Here is a 24,217-nt window from a genome sequence, read left to right as displayed (position 1 = left end):
TCAGAGTAACAGTGCTTATAACAGTTCGTGTTATGTCGGAGAAAGTACCCAGAAATAACTCGAACTCCTTTTTGCGGCGATTTTGTGATATATTAACTAATATTTCAAAATTAAATATTCGATCGATATCGTTTTACGTAAGTGTCCAATTCACCCACCATCTCTGACTTGATCAGTGATTCATTTTCTGCACGAATTACTGTATTTAGCTTTCGGAACTTAGGAAAAGAACACGTGCAAAGATAGATTTTGACTTTATCACTTTTAAAGTCTCCTCAGATAGGTAGTGTTTTAGAAGCAATATTACAGGATGAACGAGATCGTAACTTTTCACCTTACAGTCAACAGTGTTAGCTGAATTGGAAACCAGGATCGGTAGCTTTAAATCCCTTCCTTTCCGTGAGAACGGTAGCCTGCAGCAAGAACTCGAACACATCTGTGAACCGTGTCTCGGATTCGGCGTCTTGTGCCATCGCGAAACGCAATTCATCGAGCGACACCCTGCCTCTGGCGAAAAGGCTCGAGGTGTGCAGGAAAAAAAGCACTTGAAGCAGACAGGCCGGCGTATAAGTGAATTCGTGGGCGCAGCCGTCCTCCCGCCTTAAAGCGGATCCGGTGAGCCTAGGGGACGCAGTATGGGCGTACGCACAGCGCGTCGCGGGCTAGCGTATCTTAAAGGGGACGTCTCGGTGGCGCTTCTCTAGGGCGTGAGATGCGCTATGTACATAGGATACTGGATGCGGTAGGAGTTTGTCGTTCACGACAACAGTAGAACCACTTCTTTCTTTCAGCATTTATGTAATAGCAAGACGAAGCTTTAATCTTTGTGTTACAGAAATGATAAAAAGTAGTTTCCGTTTTAAGGAACGAAATAACACTCGTCGGTACAGGCGTAGGTTCTTAACTTTACTCCTCGAGGGCCCGAGATGATACTTCATCTTATAAAATATTATATCACGTTATTACAGCTTGAATAAGACGAGATAATTAACTTTGTTGCAATCCATGTCCACAAGAATGTCATGAGTACTTCTTACAATCACTCAGAATTAATGTATCACTCGATACAGAGCGGGATACTAGTCTTTTCTCACAGAGTATAACTGACTAAACAGAAGAGGCAAAACATCGTGACCATCTACCTTGTCTGTCGGTCTAATCACTAATTCTATGTATCAGGGATCCGACAATTTCTTGGCAGATTTTTGAAGGTATGTGGCATTGAATGTCTATGCACACGTCACGCATTTCGCGTAAATCACGGGGCGCCCATAGCGACCCAGATGGGTTCCATAGGATTTACATCAGGCGAATTTGATTGCTGGGACATCAGTGTGAGTTAGGATCCTTAAACCACTGTAACACAGCTCTGTCTCCAAGACACTGCCAATATATGCCGTTGGGAAGGCATCAAACATGAAGGGATGCAGATGGATCGCAGCTGTCAGCGTGTCTGTCATTACTACCACAGATCAAATGCAAGTGCAGGAAAATATCTTACCAACCGACATCCGTGGCACGCTGCTCGTTTCGAGCCGCCGTTCACCTCGATGACGGTGATGGTGGATATGACCAGCGACCTAGTGTAGCAAAACCCGAAGAGCCGACACGTTTCCATCGATCGACGGTCGGATTTGGATGGTCCCGATCCCATGGCTATCGTAACTCACGATATCGTTGGGTCAAAATGTGAAGAAATTAGAATTACATATTAATACCTTCAGCTGCTAATGGGCGTTGATATATGTCAACGGGGACAGGTAAAAATGCGTGCCCCGACCGGGACTCGAACCCGGGATCTCCTGCTTACATGGCAGACGCTCTATTCATCTGAGCCACTGAGGGCACAGAGGATATTGCGACTGCAGGGACTATCTCGCGCACGCCTCCTGCGAAAGAACAGACACCATATCCATAAAAGTGTATAGTTATGGCAATACCGGCCATAACCTTTTTCTTCTGTGCAGATGCACACATATTACCCGAACTCTTACGGGACTTGGTAAGAATGTCTTCCACGAGTAATGAGTGTATTGGGTAGGGACACTACGTTTGTAGTGTGTGGATACATAAGGTGAGAATGCGGGTCTCACGGGAGGCTTGCGCGAGATAGTCCCTACAGTCGCACAATCCTTTGTACCCTCGGTGGCTCAGATGGATAGAGCGTGTGCTCTATGAACAGGAGATCCATGGTTCGAATCTCGGTCTGGGCACACATTTTCACCTGTCCCCGTTGATATATATCAACACCCGTCAACAGCTGAAGGTATTAACTTATAATTCTAGTCGTTCTAGGCGGCTGCAGGTAATCAATGGTGTCTGTTCTTTCGAACATGTCCAAAAAAGCAGACACCATATCCATATAAAATGTGAAGACGTACGGCTGGTCCGCTGCGCATCTGCATGTTGAACATTGTCTGATGAACGGTACGCTCCGAAACGTGCGTGCAGCAGCATTGTGCTCTTTCGGTACAGATGCCAGATATCTGTCCTATTAAACAGAGAAGACAAGCCTCAGAACCTCACATTCTGTGAAGAGTTGTGTACGTCCAACCATTTTAGCGCCTAGTGATAGTTTCACCGTCCTTCTACCTCATTCCATAGATGATCACGACAGTGGCGCGTGAACATTCGACCAGCTTCACCGTTTTAGAGATGCTCGTTTACAGGATCTGCGTAGCAATAATCTGTCCTTTTTTCAAAGTCGCTTATCTCAGAGGATTTCCCCACCTGCAGCCCATATCTTCACTAGAGTGATCCCCCACCCTTCTCTGCTCTGCGTACATACTCCTGTTAGCGCGTCCAATGCCCGCAGTGCCATCAGTCGGCATGCAGAGTCGCAGTGGGCAGTGGTCATAATGTTTTGGATTATCAGTCTGTAAGCTTTTATGGTGAGTTTGGTCTAATACAATTGTCACATTGCTGGCTCGAGAGGCGATGCTGTCTTCTTCGGCGATGATTTCAGACTGGGCTGAACTGTCTTACGCTCAGACGCAAGTAAGCGAGATGATGCGTTGGCGTATGGGAACTCTTCTGGGTGTATCTATAAAACCGTCCCCCATTCTTCGTTGCTACTGGCAGCAAGTATGTTTACTTGTGGTTTCGTCGCGGTGTACCAACCTCACCTTGACAGCTAGCTCTTCGGGTGACACCACAGTTTCCATTCTGTACTGGGACACAGAATTTCTGATTTACTCCTTAGGAATGAAATAAATACAGGACAGCGAAGGTGAAATGCATACAGAAAAAAGTTTGAAGAAATAGGAGGCAAAGTGGTTGTCGGGACGACTGTTTCAGCATACAGAAAAGTCACGACAACCTTCGGTGAAATTAAAGACAAGGTTGGTAACAGTAAGTGCTTGATGGAAATACCACCTTTAAACGCAGAAGAGAGAGGACATTGAAAGCCTCTATGACTGGGAGGACTTGTCAAATGACATTTTAGAAGAAGGTGTTGTTGTGGAATACATAGGGGATTCAGTATTAGAGTCCGAGTTTAAAGGGGCTCGACAAGGTTTCAGATCAAATAAGGCAGAAGGGACAGATAGCGTTCCACTGGAATTTCTAAAATCGTTGAGGGAAGTGGAAAACAAAAGACTGTTCAAGTTGGAATGTAGATCTGTGACACTGGCGACGTACCTCCAAACATTTGGAAGAACGTGATTCACCCTGTTCCTAAGATAGGAAGGGCAGATAAATGCAGAAACTATCGCTCGACCAGCTCACGCATCCAAGCTGCTGACAAGAATACTATACAAAAGAATGGAACAGAAAATCGAGGATCGGTTAGATTACGATCAGTTCGGCTTTAGAAAACGTAAAGGAACTTTACGCTTCATAATGGAAGCAAGGGTGAAGAAAAATTAAGACAAACTCATAGGATTCATCGACCTAGAAAAGCGTTTGACAATGACAAATGGAGCAAAATGTTCGAAATTTTGAGAAAAGTTGGAGTAAGCTGTAGGGAAAAGGGGTAATGTGCAATATGCACAAGTACCAGGAGCGAACAGTAATACACGAAGAATGAAATGCTGGGATTGAAAAGCGTGTAGACAGGGACGCAATCATTCGCGCCTTTTGTTCGATCTCTATACCCAAGAAGCAAAAATACACTCCTGGAAATTGAAATAAGAACATCGTGAATTCATTGTCCCAGGAAGGGGAAACTTTATTGACACATTCCTGGGGTCAGATACATCACATGATCACACAGACAGAACCACAGGCACATAGACACAGGCAACAGAGCATGCACAATGTCGGCACTAGTACAGTGTATATCCACCTTTCGCAGCAATGCAGGCTGCTATTCTCCCATGGAGACGATCGTAGAGATGCTGGATGTAGTCCTGTGGAACGTCTTGCCATGCCATTTCCACCTGGCGCCTCAGTTGGACCAGCGTTCGTGCTGGACGTGCAGACCGCGTGAGACGACGCGTCATCCAGTCCCAAACATGCTCAATGGGGGACAGATCCGGAGATCTTGCTGGCCAGGGTAGTTGAAATAGACCTTCTAGAGCACGTTGGGTGGCACGGGATACATGCGGACGTGCATTGTCCTGTTGGAACAGCAAGTTCCCTTGCCGGTCTAGGAATGGTAGAACGATGGGTTCGATGACGGTTTGGATGTACCGTGCACTATTCAGTGTCCCCTCGACGATCACCAATGGTGTACGGCCAGAGTAGGAGATCGCTCCCCACACCATGATGCCGGGTGTTGGCCCTGTGTGCCTCGGTCGTATGCAGTCCTGATTGTGGCGCTCACCTGCACGGCGCCAAACACGCATACGACCATCATTGGCACCAAGGCAGAAGCGACTCTCATCGCTGAAGACGACACGTCTCCATTCGTCCCTCCATTCACGCCTGTCGCGACACCACTGGAGGCGGGCTGCACGATGTTGGAGCGTGAGCGGAAGACGGCCTAACGGTGTGCGGGACCGTAGCCCAGCTTCATGGAGACGGTTGCGAATGGTCCTCGCCGATACCCCAGAAGCAACAGTGTCCCTAATTTGCTGGGAAGTGGCGGTGCGGTCCCCTACGGCACTGCGTAGGATCCTACGGTCTTGGCGTGCATCCGTGCGTCGCTGCGGTCCGGTCCCAGGTCGACGGGCACGTGCACCTTCCGCCGACCACTGGTGACAACATCGATGTACTGTGGAGACGTCACGCCCCACGTGTTGAGCAATTCGGCGGTACGTCCACCCGGCCTCCCGCATGCCCACTATACGCCCTCGCTCAAAGTCCGTCAACTGCACATACGGTTCACGTCCACGCTGTCGCGGCATGCTACCAGTGTTAAAGACTGCGATGGAGCTCCGTATGCCACGGTAAACTGGCTGACACTGACGGCGGCGGTGCACAAATGCTGCGCAGCTAGCGCCATTCGACGGCCAACACCGCGGTTCCTGGTGTGTCCGCTGTGCCGTGCGTGTGATCATTGCTTGTACAGCCCTCTCGCAGTGTCCGGAGCAAGTATGGTGGGTCTGACACACCGGTGTCAATGTGTTCTTTTTTCCATTTCCAGGAGTGTAGTAATAAAAGAAAGTTTCAGTAGTGCGACAAAATTTCAGAGTGAAGTGACATTAGCTGATGACTTTCCTATTCTCAGTGAAAGTGAAGAAGAATTACAGGAATCTGTTGAATGCAATGAGCAGTCTAATGAATATAGAATATGACTTCAAACTAATGAGTACAGAATATGGATTAAGAATAAATCAAACAACGATGTAATGAGAAGTAGCAGAAAAGAGAACAGTGAGAAACTTAACTTCAAAATTGGAAATCATGAAGCAGACGAATGTTAAGAAATTCTGAGACCTCGAAAGCAAAATTGCCCATGACAGACGTAGCAAGGAGGGCATAAAAAGCAGGCTATCGCAGGCAGACAGGGCATTCCTAGCCAAGAGAATCTGCTGATTTCGAACGTTGTTTCGTTTGAAAAAGAAATTTCTAAGAATGTATGTTTGGAATGCAGCATTGTATGATAGTGAATCATGGACAGTTAGAAAACCGGAACAGAAGAGAATCGAAGTTATTGAGATACGGTTCTACAGAAGAATGTTGAAAATCAGGTGATCTGGTAAGGCAGAGTGAGCAGGCCCTCCACAGAATCAAAGAAGGAAGGAACATATGGAAAACACTGACAAGAAGAAAGGACAGGGTGAAACGACATGTATAGAGACATCAGGGAATATCTTGCATGGTACTAGAGGGAACTGTAGAGGATAAAAACTGTACGAAAATACAGAGATTTGAATGCATCAAACACACATTGAGGGCTTAGGAAGCAAGTGCTATTCTGAGGTGAATATGTGAGCGCAGGAGGGGATCTCGTGCGAGCCACATCAAACCAGCCAGAAGACTGAGGGCTCAAAAACAAAATTGTGTCAGCGAAGGGGGCTCGAAATACCAGACACTTTCTTGGGGCTATGTAATGATAAATTAACTATAGTTTCAAACAAAAGTATTCGATTTAAATCGTTCTACTTATGTGCCAAATTCACCAACCAGTTACTTGTTTCTGTATCAGTGACCCACTTGGTGCACGAAATAATGAATTTAGCCTGGTAATTCAGGTGACGAACATGTGCAAGAAATATTGTCACTGTTATTTTTTATGCATCAACTGGTCAACGAAAATTTAACTGCAGGCCATAGGAAGAGATAAAAAATTGCAAATGATAAGGGAGTTCGGATAATTGTTATACCTACGATATTGTTGAACAGAGCCTTTCACAATGATATTGACACGAGAAATATTTCTCAAGGATTTCTCGATTACCTCCAGAGGATTTTATTTCATTCCGCTTCATACTGAAGCCTGAAGAACTTTATAAATTAAACGCTATTGTCAATACTTTGTGAACGACTTCTTTGCTAAAGTATTGACAATAGCGTCTAATTTAGAATGTTCTTCAGGCTTCAGTACGTACAAGTACATCTGCGAGGTGCAGGTTCATACATTGTTTTCTTCTTCTTTTCTATTTCGTAATTGTTATCATAAGCTCGCCGAACAGAACATCAATCGCTCCCATGTATCATAGCGCTAATATCGTGTAACACCCGATCTAGTCTTGATAATTGGCTCAATTCAGCGGGAATTCAGGTACATCTCATCCACCTGAAGCCAACGGATGGCCAGATCCCGTATGCTGCTGGTTACGTTTCACTGACTGTCACAAATAGTCCCACAAAATTTTCATGAGATTCATCGTTGTGAATACTGCTGTTGGCATGTTGGAAGAGGGGAGTGTTCACATACTACTTATTGTAAAGTCGTAGAGGGAAGGGAAAAAATTGGTCACAGAGAAAGTTGAAATGAACGTGCTTTCATGGTAACGATAATCTGAATTAGTGCACACGCATGACACCGTACGACAAATATTCTCAAAACATAACATATCCACCTCTTTTGTGAACTGCACTCCCCACACACTGTGACTACAACGCTTCATTGTGCTTTCAGTGGACTTTTTGCCTTGTATCATTTGAAAAGAGATGAATCAGTGAACCTCACAACAAGCCTGCTGTTAGTTGTCTACGGCTTCTGTGTTTCAAGTCTTGCGGCTGTATGTGTCGTTTTGAATAGCAGCTTATAGCGTAATAACCGGCTCCAAATGTCCATTGCATGCTGTTCCCTTGGAAATTGGCTGAAATGGGTATGATAACTGACAGAAGCTTTTTCGCCGGATTTAAAACTGATTATCGTTGATATGGTGTGACACTCGGCTCCGATCCCTATCGGTTTCTTACTACTACTGTTCTAACGTCATTTTACAAGACACACGTAACAACGCACATCGAATCACAAAGATATCGGACATTTTCCTTCACTGCTTGTTCATGGGTACTTCAAAGGACGGGCCGGCCTGGGTGGCCGAGCGGTTCTAGGCGCTACAGTCTGGAACCGCGCGACCACTACGGTCGCAGGTTCGAATGCTGCCTCGGGCATGGATGTGTGTGTTGTCCTTAGGTTAGTTAGGTTTAAGTGGGGATGTTGGGTTGTTTTTGGGGAAGGAGACCAGGCAGCGAGGTCATCGGTCTCATCGGATTAGGGAGGGACGGGGAAGGAAGTCGGCCGTGTCGTTTGAAAGGAACCATCCCGGCATTTGCCTGGAGCGATTTAGGGAAATCACGGAAAACCTAAATCAGGATGGCCGGAAGCGGGATTGAACTGTCGACCTCCCGAATGCTAGGTTTAAGTAGCTCTCAGTTCTAGGGGACTGATGACCTCAGAAGTTAAGTCCCATGGTTCTCAGAGCCATCTGAACCATTTTCAAAGGACGAAGATTTGTTTTACATACCCTTCATATTGGACGTGGTGAGTTGATGTTAGTCAAGTGTGCCTTTAAGGCGACAAAGACGTCGTTACTAAAACCTCACCGAGTTCGAACGAGGGTGTGCAATAGTGCTACGAGAAGTTGGATTTTCCTTCTGCGATACTGCAGAAGGACTTGGCTGGAATGTAGCCACTGTACGTGATTGCTGGTGGTCAGAGAATCTACGGTCGCAAGAAGAACGGGCTCTGGACAGCCAAGTGGCATTGACGAGAGAGAAGACCATCGTGTTCGCCGTTGGCCTCCGGCGCATCTTACTGCATCTGCAGCACCAATTTGAGCAACAGCTGGTACCATAGTGACACGACGAACTGTTACAAATCGGTTACTTCAAGGACAGCTTCGAGCTAGATGTCCTGTAGCGTGCATTCCACAGACCCCAAACCACCGCCATTTGCGACTTCAATGGTGTCAAGCGAGAGCTCGGCGGAGCTGTTTCAGTGTTTGCAAACTTAAGTGCAGACTCTCACTCCAAATAACTACATCCAAGTCACACACGGTCTCTGTTTTAACATTTAGCCTTGTTAGATACAGTCTCCTACAGACTGGCACTAACCTTTTTTGTACTATATCATGTCCGTCCTTCAAGTGGGCAGTTAGTGGTTTCTTAGTGCCTTAGTACGCTAAAAAAATGAACTATCCCCTTCTCTGGTTGAGACTTTACATACGCTTCTTCCCTCGCTTAGTACGTTCTCTCTCGCATCACCTCTGCACTTCATCATTAACACTCCGTCTGTCATAGTTAAACGTTGGTGACCCATCACACAATCTTCTTAACAGTCTGTCTCCATTTTTCGCGGTCTTCTGCATCCCAGAGTACCTGGCCCCATATTTGGTGTGTCTTCTCCTTTATCTGCTCTGTCCATCAACTCGGTGGTTTTCCCTGCAGTCTTCCCCCTTCTACTTTGCCTTGGATGAACATCTTTCTAAGTTATCTCCTGTCTTCGAATTATGTGACCAAAGAACGGCAGGATTCGCTAGAAACAGACACTGAACAACCTTTTTTCTAGGAGTGATTTTTTAGTTCGTTTGACCATCCACGACAACCTCAGAAACCTCCTACAACTCCATATCTCAAAAGCATCAATTCTTTTGCGATCCCCTTCAGTTACTGTCCACGTCTCAGCGTCATACAGGAAGACAGGAAACACTAGAGATTTCAGTAATCTCTTGTTAGACGTTGATCTTTCCAAAGCACTGTAAACTACGATGCAGCATCCCTACCCAGGACAATCATGGGTCGTATTTCATGTGTAGAGCCACCCTCTTGCTAAACCACTGAGCCAGGTAGACAAGGCGATCAAAATCTTCATATTCTAATAGTACATCAATAGCTGTTAGTGACTCACCTCTGTCGGTTACCGTACCTTGGTCTTTTTTCTTTTTAACTAACAATTCGATTATCTCGGTTTCTCTCTTAACACATCAAACAAATTTTCCCTTTCATACAGGCCTTCAATGTTCTCTTTCTATCCATGCGCTCTTTCCTCTGCATTTAGCAGTGGAATTCCAATTTCAGAAACTACTAGTTCGCCTAATAGCTTCTGTATCTTCGAACACAATAAGGCGTCTCTTTTCTAGAGCGCACTCCACTACAGCTGGTTTCTCAGTGCACCGACAAATAAAGCACCTCTCGTGTTCTACAAAGCGCTGTTTAATAGAAATAATGGTCTGTCCGACATAAAACTGCCCACATCTACACTGTATTTTATATACTCGTGGAGTTCTAAGGCCTACATAAACTGTCGCAGTCTTCATGAGCTGTCGAAGTTTTATTGGATTCCTGAAGTACGAATCTATTTTATGCCTATTTAGGAGCAGGCTAATATTTTCTATTAATCAGACACAGAACAACGAAACTCAAGCTTCTTCGATTCCTCCTCGGGATGGGAAGACCGTTCGTGCCTTCTCTTTCTTTGACGTCCTCGTTCGCTGTAAATCAAATAGAGGTCTCAGCCAAAGTGTTCACCGGAAAACCACCCGCAACGGACCGATATCAGCGCGCTAATACCTATTACCATCCGTCGCAGAAACGTTCTGTTCTAACAACCTTTGTGCATCGATCGTAAGCCTGCTCAAATTGGTGCTGCAGATGCAGTAAGATGCGCCGGAGGCCAACGGCGAACACGATGGTCTTCTCTCTCGTCAATGCCACTTGGCTGTCTAGAGCCCGTTCTTCTTGCGACCGTAGATTCTCTGACCACCAGCAATCACGTACAGTGGCTACATTCCAGCCAAGTCCTTCTGCAGCATCGCAGAAGGAAAATCCAACTTCTCGTAGCACTCGTAACATTATATCGACACAAAAGCAGCCAAAAAATCAAGAAGCGGGCCAGTCAAGCATTTGTACGGGAACCTATTCGTTTTACGCGGTGACAGTTGGACTTTGTATTCAAAGATTTATATTATTTGCACTTGGAAATTTCTTCAAGACAGTTTTCCACATCGTGGGATTGGGTGGATAGCGCTTCATGGGCTTTTTCGGACTCAGTGCAGAAAATTGCTAGTAGTAAACAGTCATCTAAGTACCAACGTCTCTGTGTTTCTAGTATTGTGTCTGGTGACGACACCCGCCGACGGGTGGTTATTAATCTTACGAATCAGGAATCTGATGATGCTAAATTATCTGTTTTGGGAAAAGGTTTAAATTTTGCACCTACTCCTAAGAGGACTCCTATTACGGATTTTATTTGTGCTGTTGGACAAGCTGTGGCCCACCTTCCTAAGAACAGGGCAGAAGAGATCAGGCAGGAAGTTCCCTATAAACTTCGTCGAGTTCCCGCTCCATGGAATAATATACCATCTTGTGAAAGGGCTGCTATTCGGTCTCTGAGAGAAAATCTGGATCTAATAATTCTTCTGGCTGATATAGCCAAAAAATCAAGAAGCGGGCCAGTCAAGCATTTGTACGGGAACCTATTCGTTTTACGCGGTGACAGTTGGACTTTGTATTCAAAGATTTATATTATTTGCACTTGGAAATTTCTTCAAGACAGTTTTCCACATCGTGGGATTGGGTGGATAGCGCTTCATGGGCTTTTTCGGACTCAGTGCAGAAAATTGCTAGTAGTAAACAGTCATCTAAGTACCAACGTCTCTGTGTTTCTAGTATTGTGTCTGGTGACGACACCCGCCGACGGGTGGTTATTAATCTTACGAATCAGGAATCTGATGATGCTAAATTATCTGTTTTGGGAAAAGGTTTAAATTTTGCACCTACTCCTAAGAGGACTCCTATTACGGATTTTATTTGTGCTGTTGGACAAGCTGTGGCCCACCTTCCTAAGAACAGGGCAGAAGAGATCAGGCAGATTCTCTCACGTGAGGATTATGTCGCCAAAATGGATCTTTTGTTAGAGGAATCGGCATATCGGAAAATCAAAAATGATCCCACGGGTGCAAACCTGTGAAGAATATCTGAAGTTATTAAGCCGGGAAAGTCTACGAAATCATATGGCATACATGCTATTTACCCATTAAAATATAAGCCGTTGCTGAATTTAAAAAGTAAGAAAATTTGTACCTAAAGCCGTAACAGAGGCATAACCAAGCAGTAAACAACGTTAAAAACATTGAAACCTTTACGAATAATAATCGCACATTACCATCGTTCTGGCACAACAAGACCCAGTAGGCTAACATTCAACTGTATCACAAAGATTTCCTCTTGTGGGGAAATCACAACTGTACAAGTTCATGCCGAAAAATGAAGCATCTGCAGGCAGTTGCTTAACCCACCATCTTTTATTGTGTACACGACCATTTTTGAAGCATTTGAAGTTCCATCATCTGGTGTAAAAGAATAAAATCAGCCGAGGTCATCCTCACTCCTGTGTTGTCATGGAACCAAAGGTTCCATGTCAGAAGGGTACAACGGACAAAATTTCGTGACAGCCATTCCCCCATGCAGCGTGAGTGGGAACACAAACAGTCGCGCAGCATGGGGGAACGGTTATTACGAATATTTTTCCCTTTTACTCTTTATCTTGTTTTGTAATTTGAGTGCATGTGTATCTCTCTGTGACTGTACTACAGTGCACATATATTTATAACTTCTTCTTTGACTTATTATCTTTGGGTTGTAGCTTCTTTGGTTAACTCTTGTGTGTTAGTCTACTGGGTCATTTTGTGCCTCAGCGGTGGTGGTGTGCACTTATTGCTCTTAATGGTTTTAATGTTCTGAACGTCGTTTTCTGCTCACGAATAAATTTCAGGAAGTTAATAGCACATCACAGCTGCCCGTGAAGTCATTTTCTGTGATCACTCTCCGTGCTGGCAATGAAAAATAACAACACGCACTACTTGTACCTAGTAATTTGACGCTGCATCCTGATCCAGGGTTCGCTTCTCCGAATAATACACTGCAAAGTCAGCTGTAATGTTATTTGTCCACTTCGCCGCTTTACGCGCTTCGGTCTGTACAATAGGCGAGCTGTCTCTAAATTACAGATAATGTTTTCGCTTGCTCGGGTACACTTATATATCAAAGATTCTTTTTAGTCTTGTTCCTTTATATTTACGAATCTGTTTCATTGGTAGTACACAGTGTCTCTTCCTCAGACACATTTTTGTAACACATTACGATATATGTTCGATTCCTCGTGTTTAGGAACATATTCATAATTTTTAAAGTTACTACATATCTTAGTATATTCTTCTATTTATTGAAGTTTATACAATTCACGGAATATTTCGATTCTAGACCGAGTTACTTGCTTATCTATTGCTCCTCAATACTATATGAATAAGCGCAGACCTGATGCATTGTCCAATGGATATGATGAAACGCGGACATTGTTAAAATGGCTGAGCTACACCAATACGTCTCACGAGCCAAGCTTTACTTTCACCAATATCTCTATTACTACTTTCTGAACTTCAAAGAAGCTCTCCTGCATACTTTACGCTACTATCAGTACAGGAAGCAACTTTCGTTGTATATTGTAATGCTTCTTGTGCAATGTGGGCGTCTTTTGTGCGTTTCATCAATTGTATGATTTTGATAATGTTTTTGTAGCCCTTTTGTAAGCGCGGCATAACTCAAGTTCTTTTTAGTTCTTTTTTTCTGTATAGTAGTACTGACAATGCGGTTACTGTTCGAGAGTACTAGCGTTTCAAGTGACTCTGAGTCAGAATTCTACATGATTACCGTTAGCACATGCGGGAAAATCTTTAATTTCAATGTTAAACTTCGAAGACTCGACGCAATGCCGAAATCAGGAAAACACACACGAGCGTGGAACCCTGAGGCCCGTCCTTACCAAGAATTATTCTCACGAACTTGTCATCGGCTTCCCCGAGATCTCCAGAGAGGCCCCTCTGGACAGCCTTTATAGGCAATCCCAGAAAAGGCCTAACTGCTCCTCCAATAAGGGATCTGAAAATTGAGTTCACTAGCTCCCACCAACAAGTTACTAATTCATCTGGCAATGACCTTCGTGTTTCCGGAATCGGGAACAGTTTCACTAAATTCCTAAGGCAGGACACTCTGGCAGGAATTTGTGGAACTTTTGGTGTGTGCTTCGCCCAGCGCTTCCAGGGAAATAAAATCAAATGGCTCTAAGCACTATGGGACTTATCATCTCAGGTCATCAGTCCCCTAGACTTAGAGCTTCTGAAACCTAACTAACTTAAGGACATCACACGCATCCATCCCCGAGGTAGAATTCGGACCTGAGACCGTAGCAGCAGCCCATTCCAGATGAAGCGCCTAGAACCGCTCGGCCAGAGCGGCCGGCTTCCCAGGGAAAGACACACATGCAGTCACATGTTTAGCTCGTGGAGTAGAGTCTGTAAGACCAAACACAACGAGATATTGGCAAGTGGTGAGCTGAACACTCCACTGAAAAGTTTACTAACAGGTGGAATTCTAACTCCTTCAACCGTCCTTTCGTCCTATTGTCTACGTTCCGGCAGGATCAGCACTGCGCCGGCCTGGGTAGCCGAGGGGTTCTAGGCGTTACAGTCTGGAACCGCGCGACCGCTACGGTCGCAGGTTCGAATCCTGCCTCGTCATGGATGTATGTGATGTCCTTAGGTTAGTTAGGTTTAAGTAGTTCCAAGTTCTAGGGGACTGATGACCTCAGAAGTTAAGTCGCACAGTGCTTAGAGCCATTTGATCAGCACTGCAAGGCTCACTCGGCAGTTTGGCTTCGGTTTACTACCGCGAAAACTGCACTTGGAGTGACTGCTGGATCCTCAAGAGCGTCCGAAAGCTTCACCTTAGTAAATGACATGAATTCTAATTTCATACGCCAACCTGTTCACGACAAAGAGAAGTCTCAAGGATGGACAGACAAACACATAGACGGATAAATAATGACAAAAAACATATTTTCGTCTTACATGATTATAAATTTAACATTTTCGGATTTTTTTGTACCTGTGGTTTGAAACCTTGCTTCTTAGCGACTTAATCAATGGGAAGTACTCTACAGATTTTGAAACTGGATTTGCTAATTTCAAAAGATGTGTATTGAATGGTCGAATCTTTTGATTCAATTGACTTACAAGCTTAAATGTCTTACACCGTCAAGAAGACGGAAACCTGTTCCAGAGAAAAAAGGGTCTTAACAGACGCACAGATAGACAGGTCGATAAAAAATTATAAATATTATTAAAATTATAAATTGTAAATATATTTTCCGTGTGATATAATTACAGATTAGCGATTTTGAGATTTTTTTTCCTTTATTTATACTGTGTAAGCTTGCTTCTTCCCAAACTTCATGATTCTACATCAACGGGAAGTGCCCTATAGGTTTCGATGAGCCAGTTTTCTAGTTTCAAAATATGAATATGTCACATAAATGACCGTATCTTTTGATTGAATTGACTTAGAAACTTAAAATTTTTATAGTGTCTAGGGACCATAGACCACATGTGACACAAACTTTAAGTTTATGCGTCTGCCTCTTCTTGAGGGAAAAGGTTCTTAGCAGTAGGACAGACAGACAGAGAGACGGACAGACAGACGGGCGGACAACAACAAAGCGATCATTTAAAGGATCCATTTTCGCTGACCGAGGCACGGAACCTTAAAAATGTGAGCAGAAGCCCTGAAACAGGCCGCCGCCTCACAGCCTCTGTGCAGACGCGCCGACGGAAGCTGCTACGGTGGGGGAAATTCCTAACGGTCCGTGGTGCTCCAAACATTGCCGCTTTGTCTGTGTGGACTTGTCTTGCTACACGCAAATCTTTGTGTCATTCAAGGTACGTCACGAAGCTGTAATACAATCTTGCACGGCCGAGAGAACAGTACGTCTGTTCCTTGAGGCGCTGTTGGCGTGGGCTCGTTGGGAACCTGACTGTCGTTTAGTATCGCCTCCCTGGACGCATCGCCTACATATTCGGGTGACGAGTGGAATCGCGACGAATGAGAGTAGCACTTCCTGAGAACGATGTTCTACGAAGATGTCGTTGTCAAATTCTAACACGCTCTGTTAGATGATTTTGTTTCTTACATCAGGCATAATTACCTTTTCACAAATGGACAACATTCACAGGAGATGATTAGAAACCTCGTGTGTAACATTTCCTTATATGCAAAATGTAGATAGCGCTACTCCTACACTCTGAAATGCTAATCGTTTGCATCATGTAGTATCCTTCAAGCCTATTTGTTATATGTCGGCGTCAAGGCGTTGCAGTTTTGAAGGCCAGCAGCGTTTCAATTAATCTCTCACGAAAACTGGGGAAATCGCATATACACATAGTGAACACTATTAAATTATCATCATCTCTCGATCGTTTCAAGAGTATACAAAAAATTAATATTCATGTTTTGGAATTTAGTAGCTACTAAGAATTTCTAATCAATACTAGTTTTTGATGACTCCTGTTTCATTCTCCGCAGTCACTCATTTTGTACTAGCATAGCTTGTTCCTGAATATAATGCAACCACGGAGTTTGAGAAACGTTACTGGGCTCATGATCCACAACAGGTCGGTGTCAATGGATTTGGCAGAAGTCTGTCCCAACTCGTATTTTGCAACACATAACTGATGAATTAGGAACCAGCTCTTGAAAAATAAATGCACTAACAGAAAGAAAATTGCACATTGTAGAGTAATGAAACATTTACCTAGGTTGATGTAAGGGGTAGAGAAGACACTGCCAATGTAAAATGCTGGTACGTTAGTAGCCGGTCTAACCGTCAGAATGTTGAATGCAAGCATACAAACGTTCATGCATTGTGTTGTCTAGGTGTCGGATGTCAGTTTAGAGAATGCAGCTCTGTGCCTGTTGCACTTGGTCGGCCAATACAGGCGTGGTTAACACTGTTTGTAGGTGACTCTGGAATTGTCGTGCGATAAAATTCCAAATGGGCTCGACTGGAGACAGTTCTGGTGATGAGCAGGCCAAGGAAACATGTCGACGCTCTGTAGAACATGTTGGGCTACAACAGCGGGATGTGGGCTTCTAGTTTCCGAGTCCTATAATTGAAAATAAACAGTAATAAAGAAATTATTGTAGCCTCACGAGGACCTCTTTCTTCTGGCCTTGCATCCATCTTCTTCAGAGAACCGCCGCCCCTAATTTTCTCATAATGTCGGTGTCAGATACTGCAATAGCGTTCGGTAAGAGACCGAGGGTCAAACACTTAACTCCTTTAACATAGACCCAGTGCAGGTTTCCTGGGCTCTCTGCTCAGTGCACTGAGTCACGTTCCGTAGTTTTATAGGTATGGCGACGGAAATGGCATGACGCCAGCCAGTGCAGAGTGTGTGCCTGGCTCAGGTGTGAAAAACTGTAGGTACCCAGAGAACATCTGTAATTTCTTAGCTGTTGGTCAGATACCAACAAGGTTTTTATATTAAATAAGAATTGTATAGTGTAGACGCTGTAGGATGAGTAACGAATATAGGAGTAACATCTACATTGATAATTAATGACAGGCATTGTGTAAAACCCGAGGATGAAAATATCACCCATGGTCATTGGGTACCGTCTTTGATCAGTAATCAAAACGTACTTGGTTTCAGGTTCGAGCATAGCCACAACTTAAACAGTGAATAAAAATTATCAGCAATGGCGGCCGAAGATTTTGGCATAAGAAGCCACCCTCCCGGCTTTGTCAGAAGGCTGACCTACGGAGAGAGGTTTAGGTCACTCTCTTGCCCTTGGGGTATGTAACTACCTCTAAAAAGCGAAAGAATCAGCAGTGGACAAGGCATGGTGGTGTAGAAGGTTAAGGGAAACCACAACATTAAGGACAGATATTGTGTGTCCACATGACACCTGGCCTATAGTGGAAAGAGTGTTACGTTAATCTCTTTAAATAAAATATTTGGAAACTAGCACAAAGAGATATATTCTGAAGATGAGCTTAACAGCTCATGCACCTAAGATGATAACAAGAATAACATATAGAATGGGAAAGGAAATCGAGAATCTGTTAGAAGACGATCGGTTTGGTTTTTTCGAAAGATAAAGCTATCAGACAGGTAGTCCCGACGCTGCGCTTGATAGCGGAGGAATGGCTGAAGAAAGATTAAGACACATTCGTAAAATTTGTCGAAGCGTTCGACAATGTAAAATGGTGCAACAGAAATAGGTGTAAGCTCATAGAGAAAGACGGGTGATATACAACATGTAAAAGAACCAAGAGGAGACAATAATAGTGGAAGATCAATAACGAACTGCTCTGACTAAAAAGGGTATAAGACAGGGCTGTAGTATTTGAAGAAGCAAAGTCGGAAAAAAAGCTTAAAGAGTGAAATTAAAATTCACGATGAATGGATATCAATGGTAACATTGGCTGCTCACATTGCCATGCTCACTGAAAGTGAAGAAGAATTACAGAATATATTGAATGGAGTGAACAATCTAATAAGTTCACAATATGAATTGAGAGTAAATCGAAGAAAGACGAAAGTAATGAGAAGTAGCAGAAATGAGAACGGCAAGAAAATAATCAGGATTGGTGATCACGAAGTAGTCTAAGTTATGGAATTCTGCTACCTAGGCAGCAAAATAACTAGGACGAGCGGAGGAAGCAGGGCATCAAAAGCAGAATAGCGCTGGCAAAAAGGGCACTCCTGGCTTAGAGAAGTCGACTAGTAACAAACATAGGCCTTTAATTAGAGGAAGAAATTTATGAGAATTTAGGTTTGGTGCGCAGCATTGTTTGATAATAAGACGTGGACGGTGGGAAAACAGAAAGAAAAGAAAATCGAAAGACTTGAGATGTGGTGCTGTAGAGGAAAGTTGAAAATTAGATGATGTGATAAGGTAAGGATGAGAAAGTTATCCACAGAAGTGGCGAAGAGACGGAACATGCGAAAAACACTAACTAAGACATGTGTTGAGGCATCAGGGAATAACCTCCATGATACTAGAGGGAAGTGCTGAGGGTAAGAAATGATGGGTGGCAGCATAGTCAGTAGCCATACGCCTTAGTATGGGTGAGCGCTATGACAGAGCGTTTGCCTCACCAGCCATAATCACTTACTGTTTCTAAGCCCCATGATTGTAAACAAATAGCACTCAACAGATTACTGAAACCTCACTGGGACCCTGTTCCGCAACCCGTGCAGCCATCTTCGGCAGAGAACCGCCGCCCACGATCAGCCATACCTGTATCCTTTTGCTCCTCGGTTGCGTGCTCTACGTTAAATACATGGAATTTGAAGAATAATATCACGAATTTATTTTCTTCTGGCTGGTAATTATACGGGTTATAAAGAAAGAGCGAGACAGAATGATTTTCTACAGTTCCTTACAAATAAGTACTATCTTTAAACAACAAAGACAAAGTTGAAGACGATAAGAAGCATTCGTTCATACTTCCGGCGATGACATGTTTACGAAGAGTAGAGGAGACAGCGGCTAGCTAGCATAGTGTTTACTTTACGATTTTTCTACTATTACCGTAGTACTGTCAGCTTTCATGATCCATGCTGCAGATAGTGGTACCCCTTGGCTATTAATTAATGATGAAAATATCACGTAGAATTGCACGCTGAATTCGTAAGAAAATGTTTACGTCTATGCCAATTTACCCCACTTGTCGCGAAAGTTGGCACACGTGCTAGGGTAAGTTGGCATGGTTAACATGTTCTGAAGAATAAACACAAGTTAGTAACTTATACACTTTTATTTCCATACAATATGAAGGACAAATGGTGTTAAGACTTTCTTACTTTTAGGTCTTTCATTTGCTAGTACATTTGTATTAATGTCTGTCAAAATGGCAAAAATATAAAATATGAACATAGAATAGTTACATGATAATAAAATAAAAAATAGCTACGAAATTATAGAATCACAACATCCTGTCAACCAAGAAAGTAGCTCGATTGCTCACTTGAACTGGTGGTTTTATTTTCCGCACAAGTTTGCTTCTGTTATACCAAATAGAGTCGTGAACGTCAGGCCATCTCCAAAATTTCTTTCCTTTCACCAGTGTGGAAACAAATATTTCGTCACCATCAATTTCCAATATCTTTCCAGGATACAGACGTGCAGTATATTTCACCATCACGAAGTCTTCCATGTGACACTGCTCTCAACTGTCTTCCTGACCACCATTCATGCTGTTCTCTTTGGTAGTCGATGTTGGTGGGCATTCGCGATATGGTGGAGACTTGGTCTCATATTCCTCTTCAGTGTCTGTACTTAGTGGAAAATCGAGGCTATCCTCAGAATCAGCATAGCTTATTATATCTCATGTTTCGTCTTCGGATTCTTGCATTTCTGAATCAGTTCCCCGAGAATGTTTTCCCTTCCTCTTTTTTTGAGTTGCAGCTCTTTTGCCTGTCTTCTCTAAAATAGGCGTACTAATTGACACTTGCTTACTTTTTGCCAGTACAGTAGGAGTGTCTGTCAAGATAGCAGTGTGTTTCCTGAATGAGATTTTCACTCTGCAGCGGAGTGTGCGCTGATATGAAACTTCCTGGCAGATTAAAACTGTTCGCCCGACCGAGACTCGAACTCGGGACCTTTGCCTTTCGCGGGCAAGTGCTCTACCATCTGAGCTACCGAAGCACGACTCACGCCCGGTACTCACAGCTTTACTTCTGCCAGTATCTCGTCTCCTACCTTCCAAACTTTACAGAAGCTCTTCTGCGAACCTTGCGGAACTAGCACTCCTGAAAGAAGGGATATAGCGGAGACATGGCTTAGCCACAGCCTGGGGGATGTTTCCAGAATGAGAAGTAAAGCTGTGAGTACTGGGCGTGGGTCGTGCTTCGGTAGCTCAGATGGTAGAGCACTTGCCCGCGAAAGGCAAAGGTCCCGAGTTCGAGTCTTGGTTGGGCACACAGTTTTAATCTGCCAGTAAGTTTCATATCAGCGCACACTCCGCTGCAGAGTGAAAATCTCATTCTGGAAACATCCCCCAGGCTGTGGCTAAGCCATGTCTCCGCTTTATCCTTTCTTTCAGGAGTGCTAGTTCTGCAAGGTTCGCAGAAGAGCTTCTGTAAAGTTTGGAAGGTAGGAGACGAGATACTGGCAGAAGTAAAGCTGTGAATACCGGGCGTGAGTCGTGCTTCGGTAGCTCAGATGGTAGAGCACTTGCCCGCGAAAGGCAAAGGTCCCGAGTTCGAGTCTCGGTCGGGCACACAGTTTTAATCTGCCAGCAAGTTTCAGTGTGTTTCCTTTTCCAACCACGGTTAGACAGTTTTCGTGGTCCTTCTTTTGGAAAAGATCGAATTTCTTCTGGTGTTGCTATTCGGGACGATGACGGTATGCTTGGAATAGGTGTATCAGTGGAAGACGAGATGGAAGGTCTATATTGAGGAGGCGGATCAGTTACAACGTCGGCATTCACAGTCTGGAAGGAGGCGGGCGATCAGTGACAGATGATGGCAGAAAGTCGAATGCATGAAGGATGTCAGGATTGAAAGGGCAAATCCCGATTACTCTAAATCCTACGGTGATACTGGGTGGGGTTGTTGCAAGCGGAAAAGCTGTGTTCACGATGCTAGGTATATCACAAACCGAAATCGTTTGGCCAGGATGATTACTCATCCAAGAATCACAAGAAGCACTGGTAAATTTTTAAGAGGCCCAAAGACACTCCGGTCCAGAGGTAGCAATTTATGACTGCAGTGTGAGGGAAAAATATAGGACAACTACCTCACTTTCTGTCAGTAAATAAATTATTTCAATAGACAAATGAGAGTCGTGGTTGTCAAGTAGTAGAAGTGTTGGGCGATTCTACGAACTTCTAGAATAGCGAATGAAGCACTTGGAGAATTAAATAAAATTTGTTTCCACCATCCAACCCGTCAGCATCACCGTCAGAGCCAGCTGGGGCGTCTCTAACAAAATCTGGTTTGTATTTCGCTCTAGGAAACATGAAGAATGGATGGATAGCATTACCTCCAGCTGATAAACACGTTTCTAGCGTTACGCGACTGCCCGTTTCAGCAGAGGGCATCCTTCCAATTTGTTTCAGAGCTTTCTGTGGCACCACTCTGTCTGGTTTCTGTACACTGTTTCATCCATATCCATATATCTAGAGCATGCAACGTCACTCTATCCAAAATCTTATTAAGCAAACTGAAGAAATTGTTCACATTTACTTAATTAAAACTGGTGGCCCTAGGAATGAACGAAGATTTAAAATACTGTACTATATAGTGTAAATGGGAAAATTCTGCCCCAAAAAATATTTAAAATGATGATAAATAGCTAAGTTACCGCACATCATAGCTTCAAGTTCAATGTTTTCCGGGACATTCTTTACGAAGGCATTTCGCATTGCCAACGGAGTATAATTTATTAAAACAAAGACTCGACGACACGATGAAATGGGTGCAAACCCTAAAAATAGCGGTAGCTACGTTTTCTCTTCCTGTAACATAAAAAGGTAGGGGAAATAAGCTCTGACATTTTTCTAAATCAAAAGAAATGCTCTTGATTTTCTAGGAAGCTTTAAATCCAGTTCATTAGAAATATCGAATGCTGATTAGTAAGACGTATGTACAAAATGCCCTGTGCTGTATAACGATATCTGCATGTACTAGCGATGTAACGACGTTTAAAATCTGCAAAGCATTTACAGAAAAACCTCCCGCCATGCCGTACTCAAGTGTTTGTTTGGAGTCACCACACCAGCAGTCAACAGTAAATTGAACACTAACCTCAAATTACGAAACGCTGACAAAGACAAAGTGCTTTATATCGATATTACGAACATTGCTCCGCCATATCCTTTCTTCCAGTAAAGCCAGTGAAGTTCGGAGTATAGGAGAGGTGCTGGTAGAACCGCAGCAGTGAGCGTGGACCGTCAGCCGTGCCTGAATAGCTCAATCGGAGTCTTCGAATACTACGTGCAAGTCAGCTATATTGGCGAAGCGTTATCATAGTCGACAGCTCCTAGCAGCCCATAGAAAGGCTGAGGTGCAGCCTAACACCCTGTGGTTGTTAAGCACGTAGAAATGACACGTTTGTATATTTTTAAAATAATATCACCAATCTTCATGATGTCAGTTGGTTGTTTCTATTGCTACTGTTCTTCTACCACAAATACTTATTTAATGGAATGAAATGTATTTTACTGTTGGTTATAGGACTTTTATTAGTACAACAATCTGCATATAAGAAAATGCTGTGCATCTTATGTGAGTGCGTTACCTGGGAAAAGTAAAGGCATGGGAGGGTAAACGTTTGGTCAAATCGAAGACATTTTGTTCCTGGGACGGAACGTGGAGGTCAGAGGCTTACCCGGCCTGTAAAGAAGGGCAGGCGGTGATTTGCGCCAGATCTGCCCCGAGTGCTGCTGCAAGGAAAATGTTTCGGAGCGCATCGTAGAGTGCACATTATTGGGTTCCACGGCTCGCGGGAAACGACCCGCAAGGTTCACTTATGCTGAGTCAACGACATCTTCATTATGACCGCGAACGGGTGGGGGACACGAGATTAATGTGTTTGAAAAGTGGCTCAGTGGAGACTTGTCGCCTGGTCGGATGACTTAACTTTCTTGTTACAAAAGGTCATAGGCATCTCCAACGAGGGGCAAGAGGAGGCACACTGCCCCCCCCCCCCCCCGTAGGAATCTGGATACAGCTTTTTTATTCTTTTTATTCACTGAAGAATTCTCACGGATTTCTAGCAGTTATTGTCTGCGAATCCATTGAACTGCTGGTTTAACACTGTCTATCGAGACGAGAAATATCGCAGTCTGGCCAGTCACTGGATACCACTAATTTGGTTTTTCTTAGTTGTCACTGTGTCCTCAGGAAATTATGCCGATTCCTTTGTGTGAATGCGGTTTCGGCATCGATATGCATTCAAGATGGACGCGAAGCATTACAGAACCGTGCTGAAATAACGTGTTCAATCTCTCCCTGTCTCTTTCTCGTTCAACCATAATCGAACTGCAGAAAGGAACCGGTGTAACACTCTGAAGTATGGATTCCGTTGCCGGCACTCAACACGTTAACAAGGAAGCACTGTACGTGACAGTCCTTTGGTCTCAAACCTCATAGTGATGTCCCTTCCACTTGATGCACACCATTTGTTTGTGGAAAAAGAAAACCTACGATAGGTTGGTAATTGTGCATTCAGTTTTACATGAAAAAGCTATTTTTTATGACACTAGGAAGAACATAGCCACGTTATATTGTAGGTGGATACATCTATATGTTCTCCAAAATACATCAATTGAAAAAATAGAATTCTACTATCTCCGCCAGAAGAGAGGGGTAAAGCGTAAAATTTCAAGTTCAAAGAAATGTGCTCTTCAGGAGTGGCACCATAATAAAGTCAATGGGTGCAACACAGCGCCCCACGCAGCCATAGCACGAACTCTCCATTCCAGTTGGCATGTTGCACAGTAATGTGACAGAGTGGAGAGACGAGATTTGCCCAGGTGCAGTCCTACGCTGCTAAAAGTTTATTCCGCCGCAAATATGAGGACTGTTTTGGG

The sequence above is a fragment of the Schistocerca piceifrons genome, chromosome 7 (genome assembly GCF_021461385.2).
Source record: "Schistocerca piceifrons isolate TAMUIC-IGC-003096 chromosome 7, iqSchPice1.1, whole genome shotgun sequence".
Taxonomy (NCBI): Eukaryota; Metazoa; Arthropoda; class Insecta; order Orthoptera; family Acrididae; genus Schistocerca; species Schistocerca piceifrons.
Note: the sequence above shows the minus strand (reverse complement) of the source record.